The following is a 21322-nucleotide window of genomic DNA, read 5'->3' as shown; positions in this document are numbered from 1 at the left end:
GGGGGGATTGTCACCGTACTCGCAAGCCGTTCGCTTTGGACCAAACCATTTCATGTAAATAGAGGGGGGGGGATTGTCACCGTACTCGCAAGCCGTCCGCTTTGGCTTTGCGAATGGACCAAACCATTTCATGTAAATAGAGGGGGGGGATATAATTTTAGATATATATATAGTACGGGCATGCCCTAGGACGTGCAAACCATTTGGACGCTTTGGACCAAACCATTTCATGTAAATAGAGGGGGGGGATTGTCACCGTACTCGCAAGCCGTCCGCTTTGGCTTTGCGAATGGACCAAACCATTTCATGTAAATAGAGGGGGGGGGATATTTCATGTAAATAGAGGGGGGGGATATAATTTTGTACGGGCATGCCCTAGTCCCTTTTCAAATTCCCCCAAAGCCTCCACTCCCTTCACAGTCCCCTTTCGTCAATTGCCAACTGCATTGAGCGGTTTGCTGCATTCTGCTGCTGCTGTGGGGTGGTGGTTTTTCGCTGCAAGACTCCATTAGCCACGAGGTCATCTCGGAGCAGACGGTGGGAGGAGTCGGCCCAGTGCCGGGAACAAGGCGTGGCCTTGCCAACGCCTCCTCTAAGGGCGGGATCGGTGAGCCCTCGCGACCAATCAGGGCCGAGGCGAGCTCACCGATGGGCGGGTCCTGGAGGCCGGCGGCTTGATTGCCCGAGGCGTTATATAAGCTCGCGTGAAAGCTTTCAGAGAAGGACAAGTTGAATACCCAGAGGAGTCCTGAGAGTTGCATCAGAGAAACGGCAGAGAGACAGCAAGCCTTTGAGAGAGAGAGAGAACCCGTCACGCAAGGCCCCCACGTCAGATGCGGCACACCACAGCAGCTTGAACCGATGGAGCTTGGGAACCACCGCAGTTTTGGACCACGGCAGCTTTGAGCGGGGACAGCAGTTGCCGCTTCAAAGGAATCGCCATACGAGAGACGGTTGAGGAGAGCCGGCGGCTGCCCAACTCGAGCCGCGATCATCCCAACCACCCGGACCCTTCCCGCCATTCGTTCCTGCCATCATCCCCCATGTAAGTCTGATTGTTCGTCCGTCTTCTGTGTTGTCCTGGGGTGTAAGTAAGACTGCCATAGGTAAGCTATATTTGCACTGTGTCTCCTTGCTTCTTTCTGTCTTTCTTTTATTATCCTTCCTTCTTCCTTGGTTTCTTTCATTGTGTAAATAGTAGTAATAAATAATAGTCGTATTTCCAACCTTTTGCCTTCGTCTTCCTCTTCTTCACATCCGTCGTCTTTGTCTCTTCCCCATTGAAAACTTGTGGCACGATTTGGCCAACGTTCAAGGATTGGGTCTAGTATCTGTTAATAGTTCGTGCCGTGGTTGCTAAAACCGCTCGGCAATTAACATCTGTCCGCGGTACGAACGGGGCTGTGCCACCGGCCTTTCTGGAGGTCGCTGGGCAGCGTCAGGGACAACGTCGGTCAGTTATAGAAGAGGGGATTAATCCCCCCTCTAAGGGGAACCGAGGCCGACGTTGGATTCCGCAACAATATATATATATATATGTATATATATATATATATACAGTATATATATATATATATATATATATATATATATATATATATATATATATATATATATATATATATATATATATATATATACATATGTATATATATATATATATATATATATATATATATATATATATATATATATATATATATATATATATATATAGATATATATTGTCTACATTAATAAATATTTATATAATTATTTATTATATGTTTATATTCATATAATGACTTGTGATAGGCAGGTGGTGGCAGACCGAAAGCCACAATTGGTATTCCCAGAGGAGATCTGTGTGACAAGGTTGCGGCCTGACATTGTCATCTGGTCAGGTGCAACAAGATAGGTCATCTTAGGGGAATTGTCTGTACCATGGGAAGAGAACATGGAGGAGGTGCACGAGAGAAAGAGAAGAAAGTAGAGTGAGATGGACGCAGAGTGTTGGGAGAAGGGTTGGCGAGTTTCTTGTCAGCCATTTGAGGTGGAGTGTCGAGGGTATATTGGCAATTCCTTTTCTGCATTTCTTGCTCGGCTTGGAGTGTGTGGGACAGAAAGAAGGAGGATGAGTGGCAGAGTGGCCCAGGTTGCCTTGAAAGGCTCACTGTGGATATGGAGGAAGTTTATGGGGGCACATCAAACGGTGTAGGTTGAGGTTGAGGGTGGTGGTTCATTTCAGCCTAAAGGGGTAGTGATTGAGCATGGAAGGGAAATGGAGGTGTGTGTGTGTGTGTGTGTGTATGTGTGTGTGTGTGTGTGTGTGTGTGTGTGTGTGTATGTGTGTGTGTGTGTGTGTTGCATGAGTGTGTGTGTGTGTGTGTGTGTGTTGCAGGAGTGGATGTGGTTTTGCATGAATGTGTTTTTGTTTGAGTGGTGCTTGTTGTAAGGGTAGATGGTCGGTTTTTTGGGGGTTTTTTTTGGTGTGTGAGTGAGTGGATGAGGGGCTGTAGATTCTGGGAGTAGAGGCGGTTTTGTTGTTGTAGTCTGTGGTCTCACTGGCTGTGGGTGGGTGTATGTATGCATCCTGGTGTAGCTGCTGCATGTGGAGGCATATGTGCCCCTGCTGGCTCACCTTAGCTGACCGTATCGAGGTTGAAGGGCCGAAATGGGATGATGCTGAGGACCTCGACTGAGGACTCGGTCAGTGAGGCACACTTGTGGTGACCAGGTGTGTTTTGAAATTAATTAAAATATACTTAGTGACCTCAAAAAATAAATGGTGGTTGAATTCAGTGACCAGATATGCAAAACCTCTTCAAATTTCACATAAATCGGATGAAAATTGAGGATTTTAGAAACTCGACAAAGTTTATGACCTTTGTCCTATGTTGACCAATTAACCTTTTGACCCAAAAATGAATAGGCTTCTTGCTTATGACCAACTCTACCATTTTGTGAAGGTTCGTGAAGATTGATTGGAAATTGTGACCTGTAGGCGACTGACATAGACAAACAAACAAGAAATGTCGTGCATAGCACGATACTTGTCAAATCCCTAAAACAAGTTGTTGGCCTATGGTGACCTCAAAAATACTTGGTGGTTGAATTCAGTGACCAGACATGCAAGTCCTCTTAAAATTTCAAGTCAATCGGATGAAAATTTAGGATTTAAGAAATCCAGCCTATGTTCTACTTTTGGCCTATGTTGACCTCAAAAATAGTTGGGGATTGAATTCAGTGCCCGGATATGCAAATCCTCTTCAAATTTCAAGTTAATTGGATGAAAATTGAGGATTTTAGAAACTTGGCCTATGTTGACCTTTTGGCCTATGTTGACCTCAAAAATAGTTGGTGGTTGAATTTAGTGAACAGATATGCAAATCCTATTCAAATTTCAAGTTAATTGGACGAGCAATGGTACCCACCCTACGGGCAGCGCTTCAATTGGGAGGGCCAAATGAAAAGGCAAACATTGAAGGCTTTTTTATTTCAAACGATTTATATAAATATCCGTTAAATCATATCACACGCAAATCATCAAAATCTAAACAGTATTGTAGAATTTCAAGAAAAGCCACATCACTGTTCATATCGGTAAATATTATTCCATCGTGTTTGGAAAAACTAAAAAATTGGAAAAATTGGAAATTGGAAAAATTGGAAAAACAATATAGCCTATTTTACTCCTGATTGGAAAAACAAAGAGAACCATGACAATTACAACTACATATTGGCAGGGTGCAGCCCGAAGTGGAGATCGGTTTCTGAGGTCTGGGACATGGAATGTAGGGACAATGACAGGGAGATCAGGAGAAGTGGTGGAAGTATTGGTCAGAAGAAGAGTGGACATATGTTGTGTGCAAGAGACGAGATGGAAGGGAAGTGGTGTGAGAATGGTGAAGGGTAGGCAGGGACAGAAATACAAGTTTGTGTGGCAAGGGTGCCCGGAGGGCGTGAATGGTGTTGGTGTCCTGTTTTCTGAGGAGTTTGTAGACAGTGTGGTGAGTGTGACTAGAGTGAGTGATAGGTTGATGATGGTGAAAATGATGATTGGAAAGCTCTTGGTGAACGTCATCTCGGGATATGCTCCGCAGGTTGGTCGAAGCAATGAAGAGAAGGACAAGTTCTGGTGTGCGATAGAGAAGCTGATGGAAAACGTGAAAGATGAGGAAGTTGTTGTGGTGGGGGGAGACCTGAATGGACATGTGGGAAGGAGTATGGATGGTTTTGAGGGAGTTCATGGGGGTTACGGATATGGTGTGAGAAATGGAGAAGGTGAAAGGATTTTGGAGTTTGCTGATGGAGCTGATTTGTTGATTTGTAATACTCAGTTCCAGAAAGAGGATAATAAGCTTGTTACAATGTTACATACACGTCAGGTGGGTCGACGACAACCGCTGACTACCTCCTGCTGGTGCGTAGGCGAGATAAGGTGATCCCGGGGGAGGAGACTTTCACAGCACCACTTGGTTGTCTGCGACATTAGGGTGAAAGGTGCGAGGAGAGCTCGGTGGGTGAAGTACCAACCGAGAATGAAGGTGTGGAGGTTGAAAGAGGTGACAGTGAGGGAGGCATTAAAAGAGAGGCTGAGTATGGTAGAGGATGATGTGGTTGAGCTTGAAAGTGGTTGGATGTCAATGAAAGATAGTCTGTTGGGAGCCGTTGGTGAGGTATGTGGATGGACAAAAGGACCACCGAGGCACTCAGAAACATGGTGGTGGGATGATGAAGTTGGAAAGAGGTTTGACGAGAAGAGGAAGAAGTTCAAGGAGTGGCAGAAGGCGAAGGGTACGGGAGCAGAAACAGCAGAGCATGAAAGTTATAAGGCAGCCAGGAAGGCTGCAAAGAAAGAGGTAGCAAAGGTGCAGGAGGCATGTAGGAAAATGTTCGGAGAACGCTTGGATTCGGAAGAGGGTCAGAAAGCAGTATTCAGGATTGCAAAGCACATAGCGAAAGAGAGGTGTGATGTGATGGGGGTGAGTTGCTTGAAAGATGAAGTGGGACAAATCGTTGTCGACCCAGATGGATTTAAAGGAAGATGGAAAAGATATATGGAAATACTGTTGAATACAGAGAATGAATGGGATGGCAACATAGAGAGTAACCCAGTTTTAGGACCGGCAGAGAAGCTAACTGAGAAGGAAGTTGAGGAAGCGATAAAAGCAATGAAGAGTGGAAAAGCGGGAGGGCCGACGGGAGTTGTGGGAGATATGTTGAAGGCAGCAGGAAGTTGGGGTGTGAAGAGAATGACAGAGATCTGTAATCTGGTGGTGAAAGAAAGCCGCATTCCAGTGGATTGGGAACTGAGTACCCTCGTCCCTCTATACAAGGGGAAAGGTGACCCTCTGGAGTGTGGCTCGTACCGAGCGATAAAGTTATTGGAGCATGGAATGAAGGTATTGGAAAGGGTGTTGGAGAGGAGGATAAGGAAGAAAGTGAAGATCGACGAAATGCAGTTTGGATTTATGCCAGGAAGAGGAATGACAGATGCGCTTTTCATTTTGAGGCAGTTGCAGGAGAAGTACATGGAGAAGAGGAAGAAGTTGTTTTTTGGGTTTGTTGATCTGGAGAAAGCATTCGATAGGGTTCCACGCAAAGTATTGACATGGGCATTGAGGAAGTTAGGAGTGGAGGAATGGTTGATCAGAGTAGTGATGGCAATGTACAAAAGAGCGTGCACAGCTGTAAGGACGAAGGACGGGAACAGTGGTGAGTTTGAGGTGAAGGTGGGAGTGCATCAGGGGTCGGTACTAAGTCCACTACTATTTGTAGCTGTGATGGAGGTGCTGGCTCAGAACGTAAAGGAGGGTTTACCATGGGAGTTGTTGTATGCAGATGATCTGGTGTTGATTGCGGAAAGTATGGATGGACTGAAGGAAAAGATGAACAAGTGGAAGGAATGTATGGAGACAAAAGGTCTGAAGGTGAATATCGGAAAGACGAAGGTGATGACAAGTGGTAAAGCATGTGGTGAGGTGGAAAGAACTGGGAAGTGGCCGTGTGCTGTGTGCAGGAAGGGTGTCGGAGTGAACTCCATTCAATGTACAATGTGCGCTGAGTGGGTTCATCAAAAATGTAGTGGTCTGAGAGGGTCATTTACCAGTGTGGCAGCTACATTCAAATGTAAGGTGTGCACAGAGGGAGCTGCAGATGGAGGAAATGTTGAGTTGGATATTGGAGACGGCGTGAAGCTGGAAGGTGTGAAAACATTTTGCTACCTCGGAGACATGCTGAATGGAGAAGGTGGATCAGACTCGGCAACGGTTGCTCGAGTGAGATGTGCACGGAAGAAGTTTCGGGAACTGAGTGGCGTGCTGATGAGGAGGAGAGTGTCGCTGAAGCTGAAGGGAAAGGTGTATGCTGCATGTGTGAGAAGTGTTATGATTTATGGGAGCGAGACATGGGTAATGAACGTAGAGCAGCAACGAAGGCTGGAAAGGGTGGAAATGCGAATGGTTCGATGGATGTGCGGAGTATCGTTGAGAGAGAGGAAGACAAATGATGAATTGCGAAAGATGATGGGAATATTGCCTGTGATTGATGCTGTGAAGAGGAACAGGCTGAGATGGTTTGGTCAAGTGTTGAGGAAGGATGAAAGTGACTGGTTGAAAAGAGTGATGGAAATTGATGTAGAAGGAAGTAGAGGACGGGGAAGACCTAGAAAGACTTGGCTAAAGATGGTGGAAGAAGAAATGCAGGCAAAGGGGTTAACAAGGAGAGATGCAGAAAATAGGGCAAAATGGAGAAGATTGTCATGGGGACCGCAAGGCTAACCCCCGCTCTAGCAGGGAAAATGGCCTTAAAATGCATGTTGTTACTCCTGGGGTCCCAAGATTACCCACCCAAAATTTTATTGCGATTGGTTCAGACGTTTCTACAGTACCTGGGAACAGATGGACAGACATTTGGTGAATTATAGTAAGATGAAAATTGAGGATTTTAGAAATCTGGCCTATGTTGACCTTTTGGCCTATGTTGATCTCAAAAATACTTGGTGGTTGAATTCAGTGTCCAGATATGCAAATCCTCTTCAAATTTCAAGATAATTGGATGAAAATTGAGGATTTTAGATGCTTGGCCTATGTTGACCTTTTGGCTGATGTCGACCTCAAATATACTTGGTGGTTGAATTCAGTGACCAGATATGCAAATCCTCTTAAAATCTCAAGTCAATCAGATGAAAATTGAGGATTTTAGAAATTTGGCCTGTGTTGACCTTTTGGCCTATGTTGACCTAAAATGTAATTGGTGGTTGAATTCAGTGACCAGATATTCAAATCCTCTTCAAATGTCAAGTCAATCAGATGAAAATTGAGGATTTTAGAAATTTGACAAAGTTGTTGACCTATTGACTCAAATAACAACAGGCTTCTTGCTTGTGACGAACTCTACCATTTGGTGAATTTTGGTGAAGATCAGTTGAAAATTGTGACCTGTAGGCAACTGACATACAGACAAACAGACAGACAAACAGACAGACAGACAAACAGACAGACAGACAAACAGACAGAATGACGCACAAGACCAACCTATATACTTGAAGAATCTTCGATTTCGCAAGTAATAAAACCTAACCACACTTATGCAAACATTTAAAATTGCAGGTGATGACTTTCCTTTGACTTTAATGTGCAGTCTGGAAGGCGATCGATGATTCAGCCCATTCTGGAAGCTAGCGATGAAGTAAACCAGAAACGAAGTAAGCCAACGATGATCAACACCTCGGGACTTGTACCATGAATGGCCCTCGTGACCCTCCTTCTCTTCTCATGCATGCCGGGAGCTCTGGTGTCCATACTCCCAGCTCCCCTTCGTCCCTCTCTTCCCCCAGGAGGTCTAGAATTTCCGTTCTCTCCCCCTATATCCAAGATTGCTTCTGCACACTCGAGTTCTCCTGCATGCAGGCAGCTCTCGTGTGTCCTTTCTCTCCTCTGCAGGCCCTTCTTTGCCTCTCCCCTCTGGCCTCCTGGATGGAGTCATCAACCCCAATAAAAAATAAATCCATTGCCTGCTTCCTGGCCCTACAGCACATTATGCCACAGTGGCTGTCACACAATGGCCAGACAAATATTGATGGCCTTTTCGTACACATGTGACATGCATTTTTGTGATGGGAAGTTTATACATGGCCACGCCCACAAACAAGAGGTGTTTACACATACCATTTCTTATCCTGACTATTCTGTCTATAAATTACATACACTGCCTCCTCAGCATCATATATAACAAAATGACGGACTCATACAGGTCCCTGTTACATGGCAATCTAACCTACTCAAAACACATGGACCATGATAAACTTACCACAGTCTAGCGATATGGACTCCCCCTTCCACCTGAGTGTAGCCCCCACCTGAGCAGCCTTTGGATATGTGGCGGTCAAAATTATATTAAAAAACGACCTCTGAAAGCCCTACTGTTCAAGTTATTTACTACACATTTCACGTACATTCCCAAAGCTCTTCTAGGAACAAGTCGGTGAGATGATTATTTTATCAGGTGTAACCAGAACCCACTCGTTACCACAAAATGGCTCCATATCCAGAAGCAGGGAGAAATTCCATGAAAACTTGCGATCTTCCTTAATCTGTAAAATGTAACATCAAAATGAACACTTGTCTCCTTTTAAATCATTTTTTTACAATATTAGTGTATATAACCCCAACAAACCTTATAAAGTCATTTATAATAAACAATTTGTTCCATATTGAATCATGGGTATACAAGTATTAACAAATACACTACCGAACAATCACGTAAATAAATTGTGACACACCGACTCTGATGTATCTATCGTTAAATATGGAATATTTGCACCTTTGTAAAACGCTATTGTTCTGAGTTATTGTTTTGTGATGTGCCACAAAGCACGTCATGTTGTACATCACAGGACTTCCCATAGTCATAAAATGTGCTGGTCCATTATAATTCTGACAAGGGTATAGTGTTGAACTTCAATGCCCGCTATATGGAGTTGTTGCCTCTTCTCACACTTATTGCCAGCTGTTTCCGAGAGACCAGTTGCACTTGCATCCCAAACACTTTCTCACGCAGATAAGAAACATAGTCAACGAGACAACGAAGATCTGGGAATAGTCTTCCGACTGAAGAAATCCACAAGTATCTTTTTGGATGTTAATCTCACATCAGATGCCATGCCACAAAAGATCACATGGTGTTAACTCTCACTTTCGGCCTGTGATTTCTGGATTCAATATCGATCTGGCTTTATTATTTTGAATGCCGATGCCTTGAGTTATCTTCCAGTAATGGATAAAAGCTTCCATCGTCCCCTTCCTGGTATCTTCATATCTTCGCGTATGAAGATAGATTAGCGCGTGCAGACAAACAAACAAAAACTTTCTTTTATATACATATAGAATAAGATAGATGTATACATATATATATATAAATAAATATATATATATATATACAGTGCATTGAAAAAGTATTCAGGCCCCTTCACTTTTTTCACATTTTGTTATGTTGCAGCCTTATGCTGAAATCGTTTAAATTCATTTTTTCCCTCATCAATCTACACCCAATACCCCATAATGACAAAGAGAAAACAGGATTTTAGAACGTTTTGCAAATTTATTAAAAAGAAAAAACTGAAATATCACATTGACATAAGTATTCATACCCATTGCTATGCCAAACAGTTCAATCTTTGTTTCATCAGACCACAGAATCTTGTTTCTCACAGTCTGAGAGTCCCTTAGGTGCTTTTTTGCAAACTCTAAGCGGGCTTTCATGTGTCTTTCACTGAGGAGCGGCTTCCGTCTGGCCACTCTGCCATAAAGCCCAGATCGGTGGAGTGTTGCAGTGATGGTTGTCCTTCTGGAAGTTTGTCCCATCTCCACACAGGATCTCTGGAGCTCAGCCAGAGTGACCATCGGGTTCTTGGTCACATCTCTTACCAAGGCCCTTCTCCCCCGATGGCTCATTTTGGCCGGGCGGCCAGCTCTAGGAAGAGTCCTGGTTGTTCCAAATTTCTTCCATTTAAGAATTATGGAGTCTACTGTGCTCTTCGGAACCTTCAGTGAAGCAGAAATTTTTTTGTAGGCTTCCCCAGATCTGCGCCTCGACACAATCCTGTCTCTTAGCTTTGCATGCAGTTCCTTCGACCTCATGGCTTGGTTTTTGCTCTGATATGCATTGTCAGCTGTGAGACCTTATATGGACAGGTGTGTGCCTTTCCAAATCATGTCCAATAAATTGAATTTACCACAGGTGGACTCCAATCAAGGTGTAGAAACATCTCAAAGATCAACAGAAATGGGAGGTACCTGAGCTAAATTTCAAGTGTCATAGCAAAGGGTATGAATACTTATGTCAATGTGATATTTCATTTTTTTCTTTTTAATAAATTTGCAAAACTTTCTAAAATCCTGTTTTCTCTTTGTCATTATGGGGTATTGAGTGTAGATTGATGAGGGAAAAAATGAATTTAAATGATTTCATTATGAGGCTGCAAAAGAACAAAATGTGAAAAAAGTGAAGGGGTCAGAATACTTTCTGAAAGCACTGTATACTCGCATGACTAGGTGCACTCTGTGCGCCTTACCACACGTCGTTTCAGAGGGATAGGCATCTTTGACCATTTCGGACTGCTTCAACACGCACAGGATGAAGTGCATCACGTGATATGGATTGGGGTGAGCTCAGCTCACTGTGCTGCACACGTTTGTCTTTGCATTAGTTCAGTTAATTGTGAATTAGACGCCCTAATATGACGGAGGATACCGTGAGACAGAAAATTTGTGTTGTACGCATGTATTCTGAATCTGGAAATTCGGCTGAAATTCAGAGACATCTTGTCAAAGAATGTGGCGCTGATGCAATTGACAGAAGAACCATCGGCAGAATAAACAAGCAGTTTGATGAAACCGGCAGCATTCTTCCAAAACAGTCACCAGGTAGGCCTCGTACTGTTTGAACTGAGGAAAGCAGAGCTGTCATCCTACAACAACTTGACAGTAACACACCATTATCAACTTGTCGTTTATCAAACGTCACCAACATAAGCCGTTCATTGATTCGAAGAATACTAAAAGACCTTAATGCGAAACCATACATACCCAGATTAACTCACCAACTATCTGAGGATGATTTTGACAGGTGCGTTGAGGCATGTGAGACATTGCTCGGGTTAATGGATATGGACAATGATTTGCAGAACAGGATATTGTGATCAGATGAATCCAAGCTTACTTTATCTGGTTCTGTGAATCATCATAACAATGTGATATGGGCAGTAGACAACCCACGATTTACTGTTGAGCACAACTATGGGTGCGAGCAATGGCCGACCAATGAAAGAAAGGACATTGATGGACAGAGGGAAAGGAAACGTTTGACAATTCGATTTATTCACAAGTATTTACAGTGAAACTTATCGATCGGAAAGAAAAAAGGACGTGCGGCAGAAACTTAGATTTATCTATGCCTCATAATGATCACTATATTAAGGGGGGACGGGGACGTTGGGATCCTGTTAGCAAAATGGTTACGATTTTACCAGGACCTTGTTGTCTTGACGTCACCAGCGAGCACCGCCAGACAGACAGGACAGTCCCCAGCACCAGAACAAAGAGGAAGTCACCAGCTCGAACACGGGCAGGCAGACATTGGAGTCATAAGAAGGAACCCAAATAAGCAAAGAGCAAAGATTGAGTCATCAGGAGGAACCTGGATAGGATTTGGGTTTCAGCCGCTACTCCACAACCCTCAAACGCATCCAGGCGCAGCCAAGTGAACCTTCCAGAAAAATCTCTGCAAGAATTAACTTCTCCTTGGACAGATAGATGAAGAAAGAGAGAAAGAAAGAACAAGCAAGAATTAGATTGAATGAGGAGAAATGTGAAAAAGTAGAAAGAAATGTGAAAGAAACAAAGATCCCTAACTCGTAGCCATAGCTCCTTCCTTTAACTCCTAGCCCTAACTACTCAGTTCATCTTTACCTCATTATACATACCTGCACCAAGTTTGATTAAGATCCCTTCAGCCATTCTCAAGTTATCGCGGAAACGAAAACTAATCACGGACGGACGGACAGCCGGACAGACAATCTGAAAGCATAATGCTTCCGGCAACTGTGTTGGTCTCTCTCTCTGGGCTCAGCCATTTTCCTATCCTTTCTTCGCAATATCCCCAAGCTGAATAAAAACTTTTTTCTTCCTTAACACCTCTTCACAACATTAATTTTAAAAAATTTCCAAAATGTATCTTAAAATGCCACACTCTGCTTAGTACTCTATCAAGAACAGATTCATTCTTCTTCTTCATCCAAATATCTTCTCTTTCTCCTTGCCAAGGCTTATTTCCCAAAACCTCCTCACTCCTAAACACAGAGTTCATCCAACTTCCTTAAAAACCTGTTTGTTTTTTTCTCAAGCTTGTAAAGGATTACCTCTGAACATGCACTAAGAATTGCCACCTACAAGCAGGAATTGAACCTGATCAAATCAGTAATATGTGACTTTAATATAGCTCTGACTTTTCCTTGATATATTACAACAGCAGAAACACAAATGGTTACATAAACGTGTAGTTTCAAAAGAAGCTCTAGAGCTAAGAAGGTCAACGTAATTGCTCTCTGTTTGGACATATTCCTGATATCATGGAGAGAAGAGAGTAAAGAACCATCTTTCGTGCTACCACCCTTCTGAGGTGTTTAATTTAGAAGAAGAGGACTGTCTATCACACCTCTCACTTGTACGCCTTATAAACTTTCACTAAGCATGTTTTTTTTCTTTGTGACTCTCCATGGCAACTGTCTCTCGCTTTAAGGTGACACCATAGTTATAGTTTGCCACATCCATGTATAAAATATTCATTACTCTCACTGAAGTTTCAGTATAATAATGAATATCGAAAGCACGTCCAGGAGGTGACACTTTACCTTTTGAAGTTAATTTATCTTCGGTGGTGAATATGTATCATTTATGCTGTTTACTTTAAAATGTGCATATGAAAAGGATTATGGTGTTTTATGAAACGTAATCAAATATGTGACGGTAGTGGGATGGGTACAATAGACAGAAGTTGGAATATCTAGACAATACGAGCGAGGTGTGTGTGTGTGTGTGTGTGTGTGTGTGTGTGTGTGTGTGTGTGTGTGTGTGTGTGTGTGCGTGTATATGTCTATTTGTATATGTATATGTATGTGTGTATATGCATGTATGTATGTATATATATATATATATTGTTACGGCCCGCGGATAAGATGTTATGTTTGCCGAGCGGATGGCCCCGCGGTCGTACAGTTACCCCGACTAACCCGATTCCCGAGCGTTGGCCGGATCGCGCCACAGATATTCAATAGGGAAAAGACTAAGGCGACACGGATGTGAAGAAGAAGCAGACAACCAAAAGGTTGGAAATACTACTAAATTTATTTATACTATTTACATGCTCAAAATAACCAAGGAAGAAGGAAAGATAAGAAAATAATATACAGAAGATTTTAGAGACACAGTGAAAATACTAGCTTATCTAACAGGCTTAACTTATTCCCAGGGACAAGACAAAAGAGAGACTACGAACACACTTACACGGGGGATGATGATAGAAATGGCAGGAGGTGGATGGCTGGAGGGGGGGAGGCCGGTCCACGGATACCGCAGCCCGATCGGCGCGTTTGGCAGCCGCCGTCCCTTTTCGGTCCTGCTCAAAACGTCCGTCTGGTTCCAAGCTGCTGTGGCTGCAGTTTCGGTGGCTCAAGCTGCTGTGGATGCAGTTTCAGTGGCTCAAGCTGCTGTGGATGCAGCCGCCACTCTTGTCATGGACCTCTCTTTGTCATGGACCTCTCTTGTCATGGACCTCTCCACGCAACTCCTGTCCACTCTTGCGCGCGCGCTTTTATAATGCCTCCGGCAATTAAGCCGCCGGCCTTCAGGACACGCCCATCGGTGTGCTAACCTCGGCCATGGTTGGTCGTGCGACCCTCTGGCTCCGCCCTTGATGACGACGGGTGGGCATGCCTTTCTTCCCCGACCCGAGCACATGTTCAATGGTGGTTTTGGAGGGGATGTAATTGGCAAATTGAGGCTTGGCCATGACGAAAGGGGAAATGGAGGTTTTTGGGAATGGGAATGAAGAATGAAGGGAATCTATCTTATTTCACTTGGTGCAATGGAGTGTCATTTTAATGGAAGACAAAGCCTTAACCTAAAACACAGAATAAGGAAATAAACTACTGAACAGGGATATTATAGTGTCCTTCAATGTATGCTTTATGGAATTAACTACCGGAACGCCCTTTGACCTTTATACAACAGACTGGAGGCAGGAAGGTCCAGAATAAGCAATAATTCATAACAATTTACAATACAATACAACACAAAAAAAACACAATCCTCTTTTCCGCAACACTGCACCCTCCTCCTCTTAGGCACGTCCCGGGCCTATAACTTTAACTTAGTGTGACACGTAGGTGTAGTTCCCTCTACTTTTAACCTGACCCTGAGTGCGACAGTTTTAAAACATAAATAAATATGTCCCGCTGCTCCATTGCACCCTACCTAACAGACTCACGCCCACAGCTAACCGAATTGCGGAATGGTCTTCAAACTATACACTGACGGTGGGGAGCATTATTTACAATGGCTCTGCTTTATTTACAGAACGCAACCCAGGACCTGTGATTGTTCTTTCTGGGGGGGAGACAGTCTGCTCTGCATCAATGCACCCTGGAAGCACCCAAAAACGCACCAATACACCCTCAAGCACCAATCGGTGCACAGTCATCACTGTCCATCAAAATAAAACCAACAACCCCTAACCCTGCAGGTGGTCTCTTGCTCTTCGGCTCCCTCTGCTGGCTATTCCTGTCTTCCTGGTGTTGTCATCTTCCTTTGCTGGTGGCCTATTTGCAATAAAAAATGCACCCAATGTGTCCATCTCTATTTATTTTATTTATGAATGTGACTAGTGTGGTTCACCTGTGGGGCATCGGTGCCCTGTGGCCAAGGTCCGCCAGCAAGATTTCGGGCCTTCATGGCCGGTTCCAGCAGAGGGGCCATGCCCCAACCCATGGGGTCCATCAGTGGTGCTCAGCCACAGACATGTGGTCCATAATGTGGTGCATCGATGCAGACAGCTGGTTCTGGGAGTTCCGGGCGCACCATGGCGGACTCATGCATGCTCCCCTCGGCGCCCAGTGGCGCTCAGGTTCTCATGTGGGAGACAAAAGGGGGGAACGACAGATGAGCGAGGGGTAAGGTCACAAGGGTACACATCAATAAGACAATACAAGGTGAAGTGCGTACGGAGAGCGAAGTGAGAAAAACTCGTCCCTACCGTACGTCACCCCCCCGTCACCTACACTACCCTTGCCCTTACCCCATATTTACAACATCTACACATTTACAAATCCGTCGCTACCGTCACATCTTCCCCCTATACCAAATTCGTCTTCTTCCCTCGAACCAAAATTTGCCATCACCCAATTCATCATCAATCCTCATAAGGAGGAAGAGATGGAACATCAAGCACAATGTCACACCCACGTCATGATGCGTCTCACATTCCAAACATCTGCACAATAAAAATAATAAAACATGGCATGGTGTGGAGTTACGTCACCTCAGGTGAGTGGATGTAGATGGTGCGAGGAGACTTCAATCCTAACTACTTTCTAAATGACTTTAATATACTTTACACTACCCGGGGTCTTTCCCTGCCAATCCATTGGCCATCTTACACAATGGGTTCTAAAATCCAATTCCCATTGACCAAACTGTGGTGCTTCTCAATTTGGGGTCTCACTCCCCCGATTCAACTCCCTGTGCCCTTGCACAATTTCTGGGCTGGGTCTTGCAGCTCTCCCAGCAGGTCTACCCACCTGCACACCTCCACCACTGCAGTTGCCACCCGAGCCTACCTGCTCCTTTCCTAACCTATCAAACTGGGGAAGGCCCCTCCTGGCTCTGTCACCCCACTCGGTGCCCTCTGGCACTGGGCTACCCAGGTCCGTCCTCCGGATCCTCGGGCCCCATCCACAGCAACTCTACCGGCTCCCAGAGCCCACCTGGCCGACATCCTCACAGTGGTGGAGTGCCCAAACCAACTACACACACTAACAGGCTACACGCCCAGCCATTTCCACAACACTAATGCACCCATCCAATCACCATTCTTCCACCCGCACCACAGATGCCAATATCCAACCACAATTTACCTGTACCCTCTACCTAACACTTACACTACCCTCCCCGGGTATTCGTGATGGGGGTCCATCCTTCCCCCATTCACACCTTTGCACCATCCACTCCACTCCATAGTTTCCACCATACTCACTCCATGACCATCCATTCCAATACTCCATATATTCCACACTCCATGTATTTCACACAACCATTCTCCATACACCTGTTGTTGCACACCTGTGCAATCACACCTGGTGCCACCTGCACCCTCCTTCCTTCCTGGACCATTTGGTCAACAGAACACCCATCACTATCACTCACTCAAACACTGCTCCATCCACCTGTTCAGTTGCACACCTGTGCAATCTCACCTGTTCACCATACACACGGCATCATCTGAACTACCTGTTGCCCTGCTAACTTAGTGCTCCCCGTATTCCCTTTAAACTAAGCACATACCACGTCATTATCATCCACACTAATCTACCTGCGTCCCCACTACAGGTATCAGTCACTACCTAACCTTAACGTTACCTAAGGTCATCTTCTCTTGATCCCTATCATTATATCCTAACCCTCCCGGCTAGTTTTCACGGCCAAACCCCATAAGTCTAGTGCTCCTTTGCCCCCGCTGTGAGAGATGGCAGAGTTGCCATCCCATCACATCGGGTATCTCTCACTATAAATTTTGCACACCAAATTCCAGCCAATTAAAAATTTGCCAATCACTACCCATCATCTGCCAATCATTACTGCCAATCCTTTGCCAATCATCAAATTTTGCTTTTTATAATTTCGGGGCCAAAACACTATTCTCGTCACACAGTCTACTCACTAGTGCCTCTCGGTGCGCCAATTCACTTCTAAAGCTCGGCTTCGTAAAGCCGAGCAATGAATGCGGGTTGTTTGGTGCCGGCGGCTGGATACGTCCGGCACTCGGTGCAGGGAAGGAGGTTTACCCGGGCCGAGATCCCACGCACCACCTCGGCACGGAGCCATCCAATGGCCCGATCTCAACCTGCCGGAACGTCTCAACAAAAAGGGGTCGCCATGACGACCCTTCCTATCGGGCTGCCCGCTCCACCTAGTGGAGCACGGACGCGGTCGCTCCGAGCGAGGCCCAGCGTGGATCGCGTACGGCGGTTCTTTCGAAACCGCCGTGGTTCGGATCCCCGCTGGTCCTCGCGGCACGCCAAGCTGCTCGGCGCGCACCGAGGGCCCGATTCGGCTATAAGTCGCTCTAACCGCTAACCCGGTTACCGTCGATGCTTCACCTGCATGCTCACACGCATACGCTACCCCTTTCACCCTCACCGAGCTCGGTGCTCCAACGCCGCCAGTACACCCCGCGTACTTCGCTATTGCACTCGTTCTTTCGCTCATAGACTTGGTCACACACCTGACCACCGCACACCTTTGCACACACTCGTCGTTCGCACACCTCACCAACACACCTCTTCGTGCCCCCTCCTCGGTCACCTCCTCTGTGACAACCACAGGTGTGCTCTCACTTGCACACCCAACCACGTGCCTCACTACTAACTCAAGTGTGCATTCCCACACTCGCTCTACCATTCCAGGTGTGCATCCTTCCATTCCAGGTGTACATCCTCTCTCACCTGCCACAACCAACTCACGCTCCGTGTCACTCTCACTACTTTTACGACCACACTCGGTCGCGCACTCACCCTTACTCTCGCTAGCGCACTCTTTACTCATGCACCCGTCCGTTACACACCTTTCTCGCGCATCCTCTTGCGCACACTCTCCCGTTACATCCTCTGTAACACTCACCACAGGCGTGCATTCTCCCTTACTCTTGACAGCGCACTCTTTCCCCATGCACCCGTCCGTTACACACCTTTCTCGCGCATCCTCTTGCGCACACTCTCTCGTTACACCCTCTGTAACACTCACCACAGGTGTACACTCTCTCGTTACATCCTCCGTAACACTCACCACAGGTGTACACTCTCTCGTTACATCCTCTGTAACACTCCTCACTCTGCGCTTCCATGTGCTCCCTCGCACACGCGCTACGACCGACTCACTCTCGACAGCATACTCACTCCTCGGCATGCACTTTTTCCTCACACACCCCATGGTCGGACATTCTCGCACACCTCTTCCTTCGCACACCGTACCTGTCGCACACTTCACCAACGGCCTCTCACGAACACCTGGATCCAAATCAACCCCCAAGCCGACTGAAGCTCCCCTCACATCATATACATTTCCGTATATATCGCCACTCACCTTGGTACCTCGTCTCCGCACCTCCTTCGCCACCTGCAAACTCTTTATTTGGTTAGCGAGCACAACATCACGATTTGAGCACCGACCTTCCACATATTCCATTACTTCCTCCTTTATTTCTCTCTTAGTTTCTGTCCGTCTCTTCTTAATTTCACTCACCCCCTCTTCCACCTCCTCTAATTTTTGCTTCACCTCTTTTATCTCCCGGTGCGTCTCCTCAATCTCGTCCTCTAAGGCTACCTTGACCGTCTCTATGTGCGTCCTCACCTCCCGGTCCTTCGTCTCCATTACTTCTGTCACCTCGTCCAACCTCGTTGTCAGTCCCTCACGTACCATCTGACATTGCCTCTGTGTCGCTATTAAGTCATTTTTAATGTCGTTTTGTGTCGCTTTTAACCCTCCTAGTACCGCAATGTTCCTTTGAACCTGCTCCACTAACTCCGTCTGTCCCACCGTCAGCTGTTCCACCTCCTCCGTCAGGTCCTCTATGCCCCCCTGTAACCTAGCCGTATTATTCCTCACCTCTTTCTCCATACGCTTTTCACCTCGCTTTACCTCCTCGCGTACCCCCGAGACCTCCTCACTTACACCTCGTCGTATCTCCTCCTTCATCTCCTCCATCTCTTTTGTAGATGCCACTCTCATCTGTCCTAATTCATCCCTCTGAGCATCCAATTTGGCTTGTACCCCGATTTTCACCTCCTCTATCTGATTCCCCATCTGTTTGATTTCCCGGGCGGATTGCTCCCCTATTGCCCGCAATTTGTTTTCCATCTTGTTTTCTAACCCCCTTAACCCATTTTTCACCCCCTCTATCTGATTCTCCTGGGCAGCCATTCTATTTTCCACCCCCGTTAACCCATGTTTCACCCCCTCTATCTGATTCTCCCGGGCAGCCATTCTATTTTCCACCCCCGTTAACCCATTCTTTACCTCTTTTATCCCATTGTCTAACCCCTCAAATTTCTTGTCTAATCCCTTAAAATTATTGTCTATCTTCCCAATTTGGGCACTGGTACCCCTCGCTTCGTCCCTCATTACCCCCAATTGCTCACCCATTTCTCTTTGCTCTCGGGTGGACTTATCACTTTGGGCATCCATTTTTGCCATCAGTTGGGTCAAGAATAATCTGATGTCAAACCCGGTTTGCCCAGCGTCCCCAGCCGCCACCGCGGGCTCGCCCTCCGCGGCGCCGCTATTTTGGGACCCTTCAACCACGTGCGCGAGCACGCCATTTTGTGCACCTGATACCCCCTCAACCACATTGCCAATGTTCTCCTCCTCTCTTTCCTCCACATACATTTCCCTGAGGTCCTGGGTCGATTCTACCCCGTCTATCTCTCCCACCGACATCCCGTCGCCTTGACCAGCCATGGCGCGATTTCAAAATTCGGGTTTTGTAAAACAAAACAAATTTCAGTATCTCGTAATTTTGAGCGCGTTAAGCGCGCTTCGGGTCCGTTCCCGCTCCCGACACCAATTGTTACTGCCAATTGTACAATTGGTGTTCCAAAATTTGGGCTAAATAAATTTAGTCCCAGGTCCGAATCCCAACTCCTGACTACCAATTGTTACGGCCCGCAGATAAGATGTTATGTTTGCCGAGCGGATGGCCCCGCGGTCGTACAGTTACCCCGACTAACCCGATTCCCGAGCGTTGGCCGGATCGCGCCACAGATATTCAATAGGGAAAAGACTAAGGCGACACGGATGTGAAGAAGAAGCAGACAACCAAAAGGTTGGAAATACTACTAAATTTATTTCTACTATTTACATGCTCAAAATAACCAAGGAAGAAGGAAAGATAAGAAAATAATATACAGAAGATTTTAGAGACAGTGAAAATACTAGCTTATCTAACAGGCTTAACTTATTCCCAGGGACAAGACAAAAGACAGACTATGAACACACTTACACGGGGGATGATGATAGGAATGGCAGGAGGTGGATGGCTGGAGGGGGGGAGGCCGGTCCACGGATACCGCAGCCTGATCGGCGCGTTTGGCAGCCGCCATCCCTTTTCGGTCCTGCTCAAAACGTCCGTCTGGTTCCAAGCTGCTGTGGCTGCAGTTTCGGTGGCTCAAGCTGCTGTGGATGCAGTTTCGGTGGCTCAAGCTGCTGTGGATGTGGATGCAGCCGCCACTCTTGTCATGGACCTCTCTTTGTCATGGACCTCTCTTGTCATGGACCTCTCTACGCACCTCCTGTCCACTCTTGCGCGCGCGCTTTTATAACGCCTCCGGCGATTAAGCCGCCGGCCTTCAGGACACGCCCATCGGTGTGCTCACCTCGGCCATGGTTGGTCGCGCGACCCTCTGGCTCCGCCCTTGATGACGACGGGCGGGCACGCCTTTCTTCCCCGACCCGAGCACATGTTCAATGGTGGTTTTGGAGGGGATGTAATTGGCAAATTGAGGCTTGGCCATGACGAAAGGGGAAATGGAGGTTTTTGGAAATGGGAATGAAGAATGAAGGGAATCTATCTTATTTCACTTGGTGCAATGGAGTGTCATTTTAATGGAAGACAAAGCCTTAACCTAATACACAGAATAAGGAAATAAACTTCTGAACAGGGATATTATAGTGTCCTTCAATGTATGCTTTATGGAATTAACTACCGGAACACCCTTTGACCTTTATACAACAGACTGGAGGCAGGAAGGTCCAGAATAAGCAATAATTCATAACAATTTACAATACAATACAACACAAAAAAAAACACAATCCTCATTTCCGCAACAATATATATATGTGTGTGTGTGTGTGTGTGTGTGTGTGTGTGTGTGTGTGTGTGTGTGTGTGTTCATGTATGTATATGTGTGTATGTATGTATATGTGTGTGTGTGCTTGTATATGTGTGTGTGTGCTTGTATATGTATATGTGTGTATGTATGTATATATATATATATATATATATATATATATAT

Source organism: Myxine glutinosa, chromosome 1, assembly GCF_964187855.1.
Source record: "Myxine glutinosa chromosome 1, kmMyxGlut1.1, whole genome shotgun sequence".
NCBI lineage: Eukaryota > Metazoa > Chordata > Myxini > Myxiniformes > Myxinidae > Myxine > Myxine glutinosa.
Note: the sequence above shows the minus strand (reverse complement) of the source record.